Below are 16,322 nucleotides of genomic sequence, written 5' to 3'. Positions count from 1 at the left end.
AAATTTCCTTGCAGCCCGGGAGGCTGTCCAACTGCAGACAGCAGGACAGTCATGCTTTCTCCAGAAACCACACTCTCTTTGTCCAGGACTGGCAAGAGAGCCCAGTTATCTTGGAAGGTCCTGGGCTTCAAATTTCCTCTGCCTCAGGTCCGGTCACCACGCCCTCTCTGGATAAGGTTTTATTCTAATGCCTTTGACCAGTGGGAAGGATCTTTAGGGAGGGTTGGTTCCTTCATTCCTTAACAAAGACCACCCTACTTTGGACCAGTTAGCTGTCTTTGATCCATAGCAGAGAATCCTGCCCAGTGGGCATGCATACTTGGGCCATTGGTCACACAGGGTGAATGAGGAACCATGAATACAATGGGAAATTTGTCAGCATAATAGAATGAAATCTCAATGCTGCTATCCTACTGAAGCCAGGTAAGTGCAACTGTACCATCATCTTTGAATAAATGGTACTGACCTTCAGAAAAAGAAAGCATTAATATACTTTCTCTAGGTATTATTATTATTGTTATTATTACTGATGTGCTGAGAATTGGTAACCTGAAGGGTAAAGATACTTTAGCTGTTTTTCATTGTTGCTTTCTAAAATAAACACTTAAAAAAAACTAGTATGTGCTTGTTGTGGTAAATTTTCTAAATACAGAAAGGTATACAAAATGTTTTAATAATATCTATCAGCTTGTCTTGTGATACAGGGAGCTATGTACATGTCTATCTCCCTTCTACATTATATAGTTCTTGAGGGAAGAAATCATAGTAGCATTTCTTCATCTTTGTGTAGCCCAGCACACCTGTTTGTGGAATGAGTGTCATTCAATGAATTTGAGAAAGTTGGTGTTCTCACCTACCTTTGTCGACCAGAGCCTCAACAGTTGAAAACAAAATTTAAAAAGATACCTGTAATAAAGATTACCTACACCCAGGTGGAGTGTTGCATGACTGTGGTCTCTGAAGTCAGACAGACATGGCCTGGAACCCATCTCCAATCTTACTAGCAGTGTGTCCCCCGGCAAGTTATTTCAATGCTCTGAGTCTTGTCTAATGAATTGCCCTCATTCCTGGACCCAAGCTTATGGAATGATCACTGCTTGAAACATTAATCCCTAGAGGTGGCCCAATTTTAGCGCTTTAAATCCCACACCTTGGAAAATTCCTTAATCTCAGGCAACCAGGAAGGTTGGTCACCCTACGGAGAGGTAGGACAAATCACACACTGGCTCTTAAAACTTTTGTGTAGAAGCAAAACACAACACTTCTGCTTATTTCAGTGACCCAAGCAAGTCACACGGCCACAGAGAACTCCAAGGGGTTGGGGAAGTGCCATCCTACTATATTCCAGGGAGGAAACCTGGAAATATTTGATTGCCACCTGCTTCACCCTTCCCACTCCCATCGGGGTTTATAGTCCCCTTAGGGTGACATTCAGCTCTAGCACCTGATTTTAGCACATTTATTGTCAATGGATTTTTATTCCCCATGCTCCACTCCAAGAACGGCATTGGTAGTAAGTTGGGCTGTGGATGCCAAAGACAGAATCAGCTTCTCCTTCAGTGACATCCATTCATTCATTTATTGATTAGTGGATTCACTGACTAGACAAAACGCTGATTGAACCCCTCTTTTGTTGGAGATGTGATATGATGTGATCTTCAGTACAAAATATTTAAGTACAAGAAATGGTGAGCTGGTAAAATTAGGTTTTTACTGTGCCATTTACAGATCTCATTTCCCCTATTAAATTATTTTGTGGATAATTTGATATTTTCTCTCCTGCCTCTTCTCAGTGTTCACTAAAGACTGAATTTGTAGGCTTAAAGTAAGTAACACTCAGGCTTCCCTGGTGGCGCAGTGGTTGAGAGTCCGCCTGCCAATGCAGGGGACACGGGTTCGTGCCCCGGTCCGAGAAGATCCCACATGCCACGGAGCAGCTGGGCCTGTAAGCCATGGCCGCTGAGCCTGTGCGTACAGAGTCTGTGCTCCGCAGCGGAAGAGGCCACAACAGTGAGAGGCCCGCGTACCGAAAAAAAAAAAAAAAAGTAAGTAACACTACTAAAGGGCTCAAACTAATAAGTTCATACCTGTTTAGCCAAAGAGCATTGCCCACCCATGGCTCTGCCTCCTTGGTTAGGTGCAGGGTTTGGGGAAGGGGACAGGACTTAAAATTGGAAAGTTGTGATGCTCCTACATATTTATTAGTCTCTGCAGCTTGATTTTATGCTCTAACTGTGCCATTAGCCATTCCCAGATGCAGGGGACTGCTTCCAAAGGTCTAGGTCACAGTGGTTTCAATCACCTGGGGAGCATTGAAAAACTCATGCCCAGGCCACATCCCAAACCAATTAGATCAGAATCTCTGGGGTGAGGTAAGACTCAGGCATTGGTATTTTTAATGTTTCCCAGGTGAGTCCATTGGGCTAGGACTGTGGTTCTAAATATTAAACATGTATCAGAATCAGCTGGAGGGCTTGTTAAAACATATCCACTGGGTCACGCCCACAGAATTTGCGATTCAGTAGGCCTGGGGTGTAGCCTGAGAATTTGCATTTCTAACAAGTTCCCAGTGATAATTATGCTGCCATTTGGAGACCACATTTTGAGAACCACTGTTCTAAGAGACCTTCAACATCCTTAACAACTGAATGGAATGGGCATGGGCTAGTGGCAGGGAGGCCTATTCTAGATGTTTATTACCTCTGGAGAATCCGCTCGGGTTGCACTCCCAACTCAGGTCTGCTTGTGAGCAATCTCTATAAGAAAGAGGTGAAATAAAATGGCCTTGTAGATAGTTGTGAGGTTTAAGTGAGACAAAGCATATCAAGCCCTTAGTGCAAAAGTGGCCACAAAGTAAGCACTCAAACAATGCTAGCATGCAATGCTAAACCATTTTTCCCCAGAAACCCAGGAGTGAACAGGAACATCGGAGAAGGGGCTGAAACCTCCATACCTCCCACGAGTCTTTCTTCTTTTCTTGCCCGTTCTCTTTTAAAATAATTTTTGAAAAGGAAATAAACATTTATGATTTAAAATACATAATCGTACAAAAGGATGAGAAGTAATTTTGCCTCCCCCAGAAGATCTCTAATCCTCCAATTCTGCCCACAGAGAAAAGCACTAGTTCCAGTTTCTTACATATGCCTCTAGGGGCATTTTTTTTTTTTTTTTTGCGATACGCGGGCCTCTCACTGTTGTGGCCTCTCCCGCCGCGGAGCACAGGCTCCGGACGCGCAGGCTCAGCGGCCATGGCTCACGGGCCCAGCCGCTCCGTGGCATGTGGGATCCTCCCAGACCGGGGCACGAACCTGTGTTTCCCGTGCATCGGCAGGCGGACTCTCAACCACTGCGCCACCAGGGAAGCCCTAGGGACATTTTTTTTTTTAGCTAAAACTACAAGTAAGTATGTGTGTGTGTCCACCTCTTTTTTAAAAGTATTAATGATAGAGGGCTTCCCTGGTGGCACAATGGTTAAGAATCTGCCTGCCAATGCAGGGTACACAAGTTCGAGCCCTGGGCTGGGAAGATCCCACGTGCCACGGAGCAACTAAGTCCGTGCGCCACAACTACTGCACCTGCGCTCTAGAACCAGTGAACCACAACTACTGAAGCCCACGTGCCACAACTACTGAAGCCCATGCGCCTAGAGCCCATGCTTTGCAACAACAGAAGCCACTGCAATGAGAAGCCCGTGCACTGCAACGAGAGTAGCCCCCACTCGCCACAACTAGAGAAAGCCCACGTGCCGCAACGAAGACCCAACGTAGACAAAAATAAATAAATAAAGTATTAATGATAGCGTGTTATATACATTCCTTTTGCAATTTTTTTCTGTGTGTGTGTGGTACGCGGGCCTCTCACTGTTGTGGCCTCTCCCGTTGCGGAGCACAGGCTCCGGACGCACAGGCTCAGCGGCCATGGCTCACGGACCCAGCCGCTCTGCGGTATGTGGGATCCTCCCGGACCGGGGCACGAACCTGTGTCCCCTGCATCGGCAGGCGGACTCTCAACCACTGCGCCACCAGGGAAGCCCTGCAATTTTTAAAAATATTTATTTGGCTGCATTGGGTCTTCGTTGCACCATGTGGGATCTTGGTTGCAGCACGCTGGCTCTCTAGTTGTGGCGCAGGGCTCTAGAGTGCACGGGTTTAATTGCCCCACAGCATGTGGGATTTTAGTTCCGACCAGGGATTGAACCCGCATCCCCTACATTGGAAGGCAGATTCTTAACCACTGGACCACCAGGGAAGTCCCTGCAATCTTTTTTTAATATACATACTTGTGCAAGCTTTTTTTTTCACTTAGGACTACATCTTGGGGATAGTTTCATATTAATGCATATAAATCTACATTATTCTTTTTCATGAGTCTGCATCATCCCACTGCAACTATGTAGCGTAAATTACTTAAACAGTCTTCTATAAATGGATGTTTAGCTGTTTTCCTGTTTGTTTGTTTTTGCCATTATAAGCATTCAAACAGCCAGTCAAACAGACCTATCAGATAAATTCATTAAGGTGAAATTGTCGCATCAAGATTACGTCCAATTTCCCTTTGGATCCAAACTGCCAAACTCCCTGGGAACTTCCAAGGGGTGGTGTAGTAGCAAAGGTTCTGCTGCCAGGCTGCAAGCGTTCAGCCACTGGTTCAGCCACTTACTAGTTGTATAACCTGGGGCAAATGACTCTGCATCCCTGTGCCTCAGTTTCCTCATTCACAAAGTGATGAGAGTAACAGTTCTTTCCTCACAGGGCTGTTATGAGGACTAAATGAGAGAAGAGCTGTGAATCAGTACAACAACTGACAAAGCAAGTCCTCGGTAACTCTGACACAAAACAGAAAATAAAAGGTCGGAACAAGACGAGTAGAATCCCTGAGACAACGATGGGTAACCCAGATTATCCCATCTTGGGTGGGCCTCTGCTTCCATGAGGCACCAATAGTTCCCAATGACCCCATATTTGGGGTTCAAGTAGGCTACACTGATAGGGCTTGTGTTAGAGGGTGTGACATGCCTAAGGGGTCAGGCAATTTCACAAGGACCAATGTGACTTCCCTGAGGATCAGGCCCCTGCCTTTGCTTTGGGTCCTGTCACAGCAACTAATACAACTAAGTGCGGGGTTCCAGCACTAGAGCTTCCAAGGGAGTGATGTGCCAAGATTGAGATTTAATGCTGACGACAGGTGTAGGAGGCTTACTTGGGGAAACCAATACTGCAAGAAGTGAAGCGACTTGCCCAAGATTACACAAAAGGAATGATGAAGGTGGAATTAGCATAGTAGAAAGCATTGTCTTTCAATGGTGCAAAACAGTCTCCAGCTCTCTCTCTTTCTCTCATTTCAGGCATGGTGTTGGCCATGTAAAGAAATGATGGTGGTGATAACGATGATGCCTATGACAACAGCAGTTAACTAACGTGGATTGAACACTATGGGCCAGGTGCTGTGCTAAGCATTTTATATGGATTCTTTTACTTAATTCACTCAACCCTCTGGTTGAGTGTTCACTAGGTGCCAGGTGCTCTTCTAAGCACTTTACTTTATACGTTCAGATTCGTTTCATTGTCACAACAATCTCATGAGGTAGGTACTAATACTATCTCATTTTACAGATGATAAGCTGAGGGATAGAAAGGTTAGCTAACTTCCAAAATGCTAGTGAACAGTGGATTTGCAGTTCCGACCCAGATATTCTGGCTGTTTTTTGTTTGTTTTTTAAAACTTCTGACGCAGGAGGTTGTATTAATCACACTCCTTAGTCTATAGTACCCTCTCCTTATCAGTCTCTGCAATGCCCCCCTCTTGTTTTATCAACCAGTCATCTCACTTTATTTGGGTCTCCCCCCACCCTCCTCCTCTGGCCTACAAGCAACCATTCTACTGTACTTAATGTGTACCTTGCTGTTTGCGCGAGTTGCAAAATCTGTGTTGTAACACAGGTCGTGTTATGTTGTGTGCAGTTTCTTATTCACTGTTCCAAGGGCAGCAAAAGCCTGTGTCATCATTATGTAAGACCGCTGCGGCTAAAGGCTGCCCCCGAATGCTTGAACTACCATACTAGAAAAGTTAACTCACACACTGCCCCCTCTGCTGATGAGCATGAGCCAGAAAGTGAGTCTGAGAGCATGGAAATCATGTCGTCTTGGTTCCATTTTCAACTAACACATTAGGGTTACTACAGTTACAATACATCTGGAAAGGTCAGCAGGATGAAAGAATAAACTAGAGATCAGTGAACGTCCAAAGGTTGGTTGGGAGTCTGGCCCCCCTTACTTCCAACAGCTCCCCTAACCCCAGGTCACCCCAAATAACAGCAAACCATATAAATATGATGGGTTTGCCATAAAACATGGCTTAGGGCAAATCCCCTAGCCTCCCACTTGCAACCAGATTATCACCCCAAGTCTCTGCAGAGGGCTGGGTCCATCTATGCTGGAGCTTTAGGAAAGCACCCAAATCACAGATCCAAGTCAATTCCTGATGGAAAAAAAATATTCTAAAGCTAGAGGTGTAATTAAATGTGTATAAACCAATACAGTCATCTCAAACTCAGACTCATTTGCGGCGAAAAGCACTTCCACTGTTCTCTAGTGTTCAAAAATTCCACCTGCATCTCTACCACACTGACCAGCCCCCATTTCTCTCCTCCTCCCCCTACCTACACTACTTTCTTTCTTGCTATCAGGCCTTTTATTGGTTGAATTGTATCCTCCCCAAAAGGAATGTGGAAGTCTTAACCCTTAGTACCTCAGAATGTGTCCTTATCCATAAATAGGGTCATTGCAGATGTAATCAGTTAAGATAAGGTCATTAATCCAACATGACTGGTGTCCTTATAAGAAGAAGGCCATGTGAAGGCACAGAGATACATGGAGAATGCTATGTGACAATGGAGACAGAGACTGGAGAGATGCATCTACAAGCCAAGGAACACCTAGGAATGCCAGTCATCGCCAGAAGCTTGGAAAGAGGCATGAAACAGATTCTTCTACACAGTCCTCAGAAGGAACCAACCTTGCAAACACCCTGATTTTGGACTTCTAACCTCCAGAACTGGAGGAGTATAAATTTCTTTTGTTTTAAACCACCCAGTTTGTGGTACTTTGTTATGGAACCCCTATAAAACCAAGACTGGACAGCCCTTTCTAAGCCTGAGATCCATAGGGAGACATTCTAGCAAGGCTTTGACCAGCACCCCTGGTTCCATCACCCCTGCCCTCCCTAGGCAGCCAATACTGCTGATCCCTACTCTGGATAGGACACACTGTCTAATTTCTCTGCTCCTGTCCACAGGCTATCAGGTGATAGTGAAATCTGATGAATTGGTTATGATGCAGTCATTGTCACCCTTTCCCCAATATGAGTGTACCCCAAGGACTCACCCTTGGTTATCTTTTGCCACTCTTTCTACTCTCCCTTGGTAATTTAATCCAGTCTTCTGTTTCTCCATCTACTGGTATAACTTTGCAGTTCATCTGAAAATCTTTCCAGTCCTGAGCTTTTCTCCCAAGGCCCACATTTCTAGCTGCCTCCTGGACATCACTGCCCAATTGTCTCACTACATTAAATTCCCTGCGTCAACAGATGAACACACTGAGTTTCTCCCCCCAAACTTGCTAGGCCCTTACTTTTATCTGCCTACTCACCCAAGCCAGAGAGCCCCTCCTTGCCTTCCATATGCAACACCCATCAAATTCAGTAAACTCTAACCACCCCAATATCTCATATCTGTTCTTTCTCAGTTCTCACCACCACCTTTACCTTGTTACTCTCACCATACAAGTGGACTAATACATTAGCACTCAGGAAACGGCAGCTGTTACAATCACATTCCTCTCTCTTCTAATACATGTCACACCTGGTTGCTGAGTTCTGAAAGCATGGTCATGAGCACACCACTTTCCTGCTCAAAAACCTTCAATGGCTTCCTATTGCCCAAATTATAAAGGCTGAACTCCATTGCCTGATACAGTTATACCTTGTTTTATTGTTCTTTGCTTTATCACGCTTTGCAGATACTGCCTTTTTTTTTTTTACAAATTGAAGTTTTGTGGCAATCCTGCATCAAGGAAGTCTATCAGAGCCATTTTTCCAACAGCATTATTTTTTAATTAAGGTATGTACATTGTTGTTTTTTTCCCTTTTTTAGAAATAATGCTATTGCACACTTAACAGACTGCAGTATAGCATATATATAACTTTTATATGCACTGGGAAACCAAATATTCGTGTGATTTGCTTTATTTCGATATTCGCTTTACTGTGGTGTTCTGAAACCAAGTATGCAATATCTTCAAGTATGCCTGTGTATGCCCTGTACATAAGTCCAACCTGTTGTTACAGCTAAGTTTTCACCATCATTTTCTCTTCACATGTCCTTCATACCAGCTAAACTGAACTACTAACTATTTCTGCTACAAACAAACACTCCATACCTTCTGACCTCCTTTCCCATCACCTTTGTTCATAGTTCATCTTCCTGGGGCACTCTCCATTCCCCCATCTCCGCATTTCCAAATCCTACTTATTCTTCAAAGCTCAGTTACAATACCACCTTCATAAAGCCATTATTAAAAAACAAAATTCAACTGAGTAAATTCCAAAGATCTTATTTTCTTTATTCAATGATTCATGAGTTGGGCAGTGTCCCATCTAGCAGATAGAAAGGAGCTCCAAGGAGCTGTACAAAATGGAAGACTTTTACAGGCAGAAGCGGGCATGACAAGGAAAGAGCAAACTACCTCACATTTCTTTGGTGGATGAAAGGGGTCTATCAGGTGGATTACTTCACTAGTGCTGACCAGGAAATTCCAGACTGACTGGTTAAGATCACATTCCTGGGGGAGGTTGTAACTGCAATTAGGTTAGGTACTAAGTCTTGGTTTTTTGACATGGGCTTAGCACAGGTGACTCCATTGGGGGCCTGTTGTCTCTTTTTTAACAATTCCCATCCTTTGGGCAGCTTAACTGAGAGGTATGACAAGAAAAATTTAAGGTGTTAGTGCCATTCTCGGCTACTGCTCTGTAGTTCTCACAGCTTTTATTGATCCTCTGTGTGGTATTCACAGGTCATGACTTCAGGCTCACAATTTTTTAGTTGGTCATTGTCTTCATTCATTTTCTGGCATTCCAGTCTTAGGGAGGTCATTTGCTTAATGGTTAATGGCTGCAAACATGCATTTAAGGCTTTTGAGAGAATACAACATGCCAGGGAGACTACCATGGCTATTATTAGTAGTATAATTCCCAATGTCTGGAGTGTACCTCAGAGCCACGGTCCCCAAGACTCAAACCAATGAAAATCAAACAAGTCAAAGAAAGAACTAGATGAAGGAGTCACCCTTTTAAGCCAGTGGCTTGATTAGTGATCGTATGTAACTGAGTTTCAAGTTCTCCAGAAGTGTTAATTCAGGTGCAGCAGGTGGTATTAGCTACAGAACAGGTGTCTCCTTGTTCAGCTAAAAGATAATCAAGGGCTATCTTATTATCAAGAACCAACTTTGACCAGAAAGTCCAAGGACTGTTGTTGGGCAGCTATTTTCTTAGCAGTAGATTCCACAATACTTTCAAGAGTTAAGGAGACGTTCCTGATCATAGCCTCATTCACATTTACTCCTAACCAGGGAAGTAGGGACCTACCAAAGGAAGAGAATTCTGAATCATGAAAAATGCCTGGTAGGTCCTTTCTAACCCAATGATGCAAAATTCAGGGGTGTTGGCCAGTGAGGTTTCTCAGTTTGATTGTGGACTGTTTAGGGACATGGTTAGATAACCTAAGAGGTGTGTTCCCTGTTATACACTAGCCATTTAGGCATCCATAGGCCAAAGGGGAATGATAACCACCACATACAAAGATAAATCTTGTTGGGGCACAAACCGCTTCCACTGAAGTGGCACTGTTAACGGCTTCATTTGCAGAAATTGTTGAATTTGCCCATTCAAGCCAGGGGTCAGTTAGGCTTTCAGTGCATTCAGGAAGTAAATCTCCTAGCCTGAAATAAAAAGTTTTTCCAGATTCTAGATACCCTCCTTAGCAATGGCTTGGGAGATGTGGACAATAGTGTTATCTTTCCAGGTCAATGCCAGAGTAAAGAGAAGAAGGAGAAGAAAGGGTTTCACGAAGTCTTGATCCAGCGCCTCTAAGTCAGCTACCTCTCTTCCTAGTCCATTTGACTTGAATACAGCTGTGAGATGTATACCTAAGGTTCAAATCCCTGAAGTTTGGCTGCCATCTAGGTAGTTAGGAGGATCTGATATAGTTCAAGGGCATTCTATGTTCTTAGTGATTCCAAATCAGAAAAGGGGGAGAAAATTGGAAATGTAGCAAGATATTTGAGGAAACTATAAGACTTTAGAATCCAGACCAGTTTATAGGTATATAGCAAAACCTTAAAGACAATTAACAGAACTAGAATATAATAGCTACAAAGGTGCAAACATAATTTTTCTCTCTACAGTTTCCCCCATTAAAAAAAAGATAAAGTTAAACCAATTTGTCTGCATTAAACTTACAGTGACTGACCATAAACTTTGGTCATATCTGAGTCCATGTATATCTCTCTCAAATATGACATTCCAGTCAAAGCCTTGGTAATATAGCCCATGTTTCCAATTGTGTCCTGTTACAAGGAGAACTGATTCATATTGAACTTACGCAAATAGCTAACTCTATTGCTGTGGAAGAATACTCAAGAATTTTCTAATTATAGAGGGATGAGGTAGGGAGAAAAAGTAAATGTTTCATCTGTGTTTACAAAGGTATACTTTACCAAATTGCTACATGTCATGTATAAATTAAGAGAAAAGGTTTCCTTAAATCTGGGGAAAAAAACCATTAAGGAACCAGCAATGTTTCAAACAAAAAGTCATAAAAAATTATAGTCATCCTCCTCAGTTCGTTCAGTCCCATGTAATTAACACTTATTTTGCTTGAATCCAGTTTTTCCATTAGTTCTGGAAGTTCTTACCCAGTTCAGTTTTATGATCTTAAAGTTACTAGAAACCTGTACTTCAAAGTCCTTTCCATGAATCTCCTTAAAGATGAAGCACTTTTGCAAGAACACTTTTGCAAAAGTATCAGAGTAAAACAATTACTGTGTAAATGATAAAAGACATAAAAAATGGACATGGTTAAAGATCTAAAAAAGAAAAAAGAAGAAAAGAAAAAAAAAGATCTGATGAGAGTTTTTTACAATTTAATTGACAAGGAAATTCGGTTATTTCTGTGACATACACATTTTAAGATAATAATTGTGACTGGTTACATTAGACCAGAACATATCAGATTTCCAAGAATTTCTCTCAATTTCTGGAACACTTATAACATATACCTATACAAATACAACATAAAGAAGGCTTAATATTACTTCTTATTTGACAACGCTTCTCATGTAATTTAACATATCAAATAAGCCTAATTAGTTTAACCTCTCCCTTTTTATAAGGAGAAAGAACAAGTCTTTTGTGATTTTCCAGGGACCCTCTGGGAAATCCTAAAGTTAGTTATAAATCAAAAAGAATTTATTTAGAATTTGATTTTGGGAAGTTTGTAAACAAATATCAAAAGATTTTAAAACAATTGGTTATATAGGATCATAGGTCACTGTGAAACAATACTTAGCCATTTAACCATAGTGACAAAGACTTTGAATGCAAATACAGAAGCTTACATAGTTCTGAGCAAAACTTAGCTCTTTTAATAGCAAGAAGACTAGGTTTACTCAAGTAATCAAAGACCTGGTAAAAACAACAAACACAGGAAATTATTTTGATAAGACACAGAATCTTTGCTCTCTAGACAGATCACTTAAAAGGTAAAGAAAAACCTTTGTTTACAACGTCATATTAAGAGCAGACCAACAATCCAAAAAAATCCTGTCCTTTCAACAGTGAGAAAACCAAATTTTAATATTGTACCAGCTTACTTTTGATATTAAAACTCATTCACTTACATAAATTCATTTTAATCTTAGCCAGCTTGACTACATGTAAAATTCTATCCCCAAGATTCCTTTTCCACAAACCTTTACAATTTTGTACTTGTTTTTCCTCTTTCTCGTTCTGAAATAACCAGTCTCACTTTAGGACAAAATTACTTTCTTTTTCCTCAACAAAAATGCATCTCTATTCCTTATACCTTCTTTTACTGAAAACATACATCCTACTTTCCTTGCAGATGGAGATGTTTCCCTTATTATTTCTAGTAGCTTTAATTATATATATATGTAAACATATATAAATATATGTACATATATGTGTAAACAATTGTGAACTGTTATATTAGCATTCTAATGACAAATTTATAAATACTTTTTATACTTTCTAGAAACATATGCTTTCTCATAGTAAAGTTTTCAGTGTGGCATGAAACATGTTTACTAATAAATCCAAGTATATTTAGTCCTCTGGGAAAGGAAGCAAATGTAGAAAAGCCTGTGCTCAGCAACTAATGTTTTAGCATTTTATCTCACTTGGAAATGATCTAGATATATAATAACTATCCATCATTTAATTTAACTTAGCAAAACTTTAAGGTTTCAGTTTACCAAAAAGATTTGGGGAAACTATTTTAAAAGTTCACCTAAAAACTTCTATCCTGTTTATATCTATTAAATTCACTTACTCGGGATAATTATGTTTAGACTACCTGCAGAAATTTCATGAGACATTAGACAAAGTCAGCTGTCATCCCAAGCTATTTTTCTTGCTGACAAATTGGGTAACAAAGATTACATGAATTTGTTTGACCAAGAAACCTAAGTAGAATAAGTATGCCTCCATTATTTTAATGCTGATAATTCTGAAGACATACCTCTTTTAATTAATCTAACAACCTTAAACTAGCTTTTATTTACCAAAGATTATTTCAAATCATGTGAACTTGAAAAAACAAGTAGAGTTCTTTTACAAATTAATTTTGGTACTACCATCCAAAGGTAGAAAATACTACACATCTATTACACACACACACACACACACACACACACACACACACGCAAACATATAGACAGATGAAAACAGAGATATTATAGCTTCTGTTTTAAAATTACTGCCATGGATCAGGTATAATAATACAAAACTTACTAGTTATAAAAGAAGTTGGATCAATGTTTTCTCGTAGATGAAATAAGTTAAGGTTACCTGCTCAGATGGCTAGAGCTTTTTACTAATATTTGTGGAGAAGAATATAAGAGATTTTTCATTTGCTTAAGTTTAAAATGACCTCCCCTTCCACTTTTTTTGTTCTAATGAGAATTACCTCCCTGAAGTTTATATTTTAAAGAGATGACTTAGATAAGGGTTCTTGGAGCATTTCTGGTTTTGTAAAGGTTCATAAGAAAAGAACAGTTGTTTTTAATTCTTCAAGGAATTCGGTTACAAGTTAAATGACATCATAGGTTGTTCCACCCATCTTTAGAAGGTTTTTCTTTTTCTTTGTGTACATAGTTTTATTTTAGCTTAGTGGAGGAGGCCTAAAAAAATTCCTATCAGGGTCTGAATATCAGCTTTTAGACTGGCCAATTTCTGACCACAGAGCTGCTTAAAAATCCTTCTAAATATCTTGTCCATTTTCAGCCAGGACAAACAGTAGATATTTCTGGAAGTGCTAAATAACTCCTTTGTTGTCCCCAAAGAAGGTGCAAAAGATATTTTATTTTTCTCTCTCTATTGGGTGTTGTAGACAAAGATCTGGGAGAGCGCACTCTGGTAAGTATTCTCACCCTTAGCAGGCTTGGCTTCTGCCAGTTTTTCCAGGACCACATCTGCAGGCTCTGAGTGGGGTTTAAAGTAGAGAGTGTAGCTCCAGTATTTACCAGAATTTGGCAAGGTTTTCCACTGATTTTAATTCTAGTTTCCCTTGGCTATTTAAGGGAATAACGTAACAGTTTACCAGAAAATCCCTCAGAGTCTCATCAACTCTGGGAGGGGGCCATACAGGGGCCCTCCTTTGAGGGTCGATATGAGGGCGCTTATACCTACAAATCTGTTGAAAATTATTCATACGCTGTTTGAGGACATTATCTTTTTCAGAGTCCCAAGTGACTATACAACTGAGACATCAACCCCTGAGTCAGCATTTTAACGATAGACCCCTCCCAGGAGACTGTGATGTAGTGGACCCAAGCATCCAAGCTGGCCTTGGAGCCGTTATAACTTTAAAGTCAATAGCTTTGGTGGATTTTTGTTTACAGTCTTGTTCCAAAGTCCTTTCAAAGTGTTCAGCTACGGTCACAAGTTCAGTCAAACAGGTAGCCAGCCTCCCATCCCATTTTTTTGTCTTTTTATTAATCCACTAACCTCAGGACATAATCCATCTACAAATAGGGTAGCTAGAGCAGGTTGGGTGACCTTACCTATTGTATGAAACCCAGAAAGCTGTAGGAAGAGCGCTTCCAGATGAGCTTTAAAGTCTATCACAGATTCATCTTTCTTTTGTTTGCATGTCTGAATAACAGACCAAGGAAGACTCTAGGAACGACTCTTAAAAGATCAGTTTCTAATTTGAGAGCATTTTATGGTCCATAGGGGACTATGCTGAAGATTGAGGATCTCAAATTATCATCCTCAGCGTTTTGCATTTTGCTTCCTTCATTTTTGTGCTTCACCAGATTCTACCAGCATGTGCACGAGCTGATAAAGATCTGACAGACCAGGGTCATAGGCCCGATAATGACTCTAAATTCTTCAAAAAACTTTTGAAGTGCTTGTTTTTTAATCCTCTCTGGGTTTAGCAAATTCTTTAAGTGTGGCCTTTAGTTCAGTCTTTGACCAAGGAGTGAAAGATACCTGAGGAGAATTGCCTGCAACCTTGGGTGGTTTTATTTTAAACTGCTTAATAGCCTCTTCAGAATGGAAAAGCAGTTCAGACAGAGAATTAGTGGAACATGAATACTCAGGTAAATGAGGATAGAGAGGAACAGTTGGAGCCATGCCAGTCTTACAGTCTTTTATTTTAGGTACCTCTTGTGTCTTGAATTTTTTATTAGCCTTTGCAATGAATATTTCAATGAAGTTATTTTGGAATCATGAAGCCTTTTGGAGCCTTCTGCATACCCATTAAGATATGTATCTCATTCTGTTTAATTTGAGAATGCTTGCTTTCAAGTTCACTTCATTAGATCTTGTCTAATTGGAACATTCCCCATAATGGCCACTGTAATCCTAGCTTGTTTTTAGTAAGATTTTGCCATTTTTGTAAAAATCTACAGCTTCCAGGTCAATTTACTTAGACATAAAATAAGCAGGTGTGCTGGAAGGTGGTGTGCTTAACTCTTTAGAATTTTAGAACTTAAGAGTTATTAATTTTAAATTTTATTATTTTTAAATTATTTATTTATGTATTTATTTAGCTAAGCTTTTGGAGTCAAACTAATACTAAAAAGGGAATGTGCTGCTTGGTTGGGAATTGTGTGGTGTTTTACAGTGTACTTCATTGTCTGCAAATTTTCTTGAGGTTGGCTGGTGACCTAGTGTCCACCTACCCATTCTATGGCCAACTTATCCTAACACAGGAGTGTTAGAATTTGGTGGCAAGTACTCTAATAGCTTTTAAGTGTTCAATCCATGCCCAGCAATTTTTGTGGCTTTCAGGCTTCCAAGATCCTTGTCAACAATAGCCTTTCATACAAACCAAAACAAACATGTGAACCTTAGTATACCACACAGTAACCAAAGAAATGTTACTGCAGACTGGCCAACAGAAGGCACTGTGCACACTGCCAGCCATTCCCAATGTGGAACGGGGGTTGGGGAGAGAATTGAAACAAGATACCCCAAAGAATGGGGACTGCAAGCTGATTCCAAACAAATGGGAAACTGCAGACTAAATTGCCAACAGTTACCAGTGTGGAATCTGGTCACAGAACCAAGGGCTAAGATTTCCAATCAAATGGGGAATTGAAAACTGAACCAAGGGCTAGGGGTTAGTTCTGGGTGGAACTGTCTGCTAGCTTAAACTGACCTGCCATGGGCTGGAAAGCCAATTAAATCAGGAGCTCAATCCAAAGAGAGTGAAACTCAGAACCAAGAGGAACTTACCCATGGCCTTCGGAAATGGCAGGAAGACAGAGAACTCAGTGGGTTTGTGGAATACCATGCCTGTGTTTCTTGTTGTCTTGAAGCCATCAGAAGTTCACTTCAGACCCCACTGCTGCCACCAAATCTGTTAAAAAAATATTCAACTGAGTACATTTTATAGATTTTATTGGCTTTGTTCAGTGATTCATGAATTGGGTAGCATCCCATGTAGCGGATAGAAAGGAGATGTACAAAATGGAAGGCTTTTATAAGCAGAAGGGGGCAGGACAAGGAAAGAGCAGATT

General features: G+C 40.8%; 1 protein-coding gene across 1 annotated transcript in view; it reads right to left on the bottom strand.

Moving 5' to 3' along the window:
• Window positions 1–16,054, bottom strand: part of NFE2L2 (nuclear factor, erythroid 2 like 2) — a 75,945-nt gene extending 59,891 nt beyond the window's left edge. Inside the window, exon 1 of the mRNA XM_029225516.1 lies at window positions 16,039–16,054. The gene's annotated coding sequence lies outside the window, so the exon portion shown is untranslated. The remainder of the gene's footprint in view (window positions 1–16,038) is intronic.
• Window positions 16,055–16,322: the final 268 nt, after the last annotated feature.

The sequence above is a fragment of the Monodon monoceros genome, unplaced genomic scaffold (assembly GCF_005190385.1).
Source record: "Monodon monoceros isolate NGI ecotype Baffin Bay Population unplaced genomic scaffold, NGI_Narwhal_1 Super_Scaffold_16, whole genome shotgun sequence".
In the NCBI taxonomy this organism is placed as follows: domain Eukaryota; kingdom Metazoa; phylum Chordata; class Mammalia; order Artiodactyla; family Monodontidae; genus Monodon; species Monodon monoceros.
Note: the sequence above shows the minus strand (reverse complement) of the source record. Positions and strands in the feature narration are given on the sequence as shown.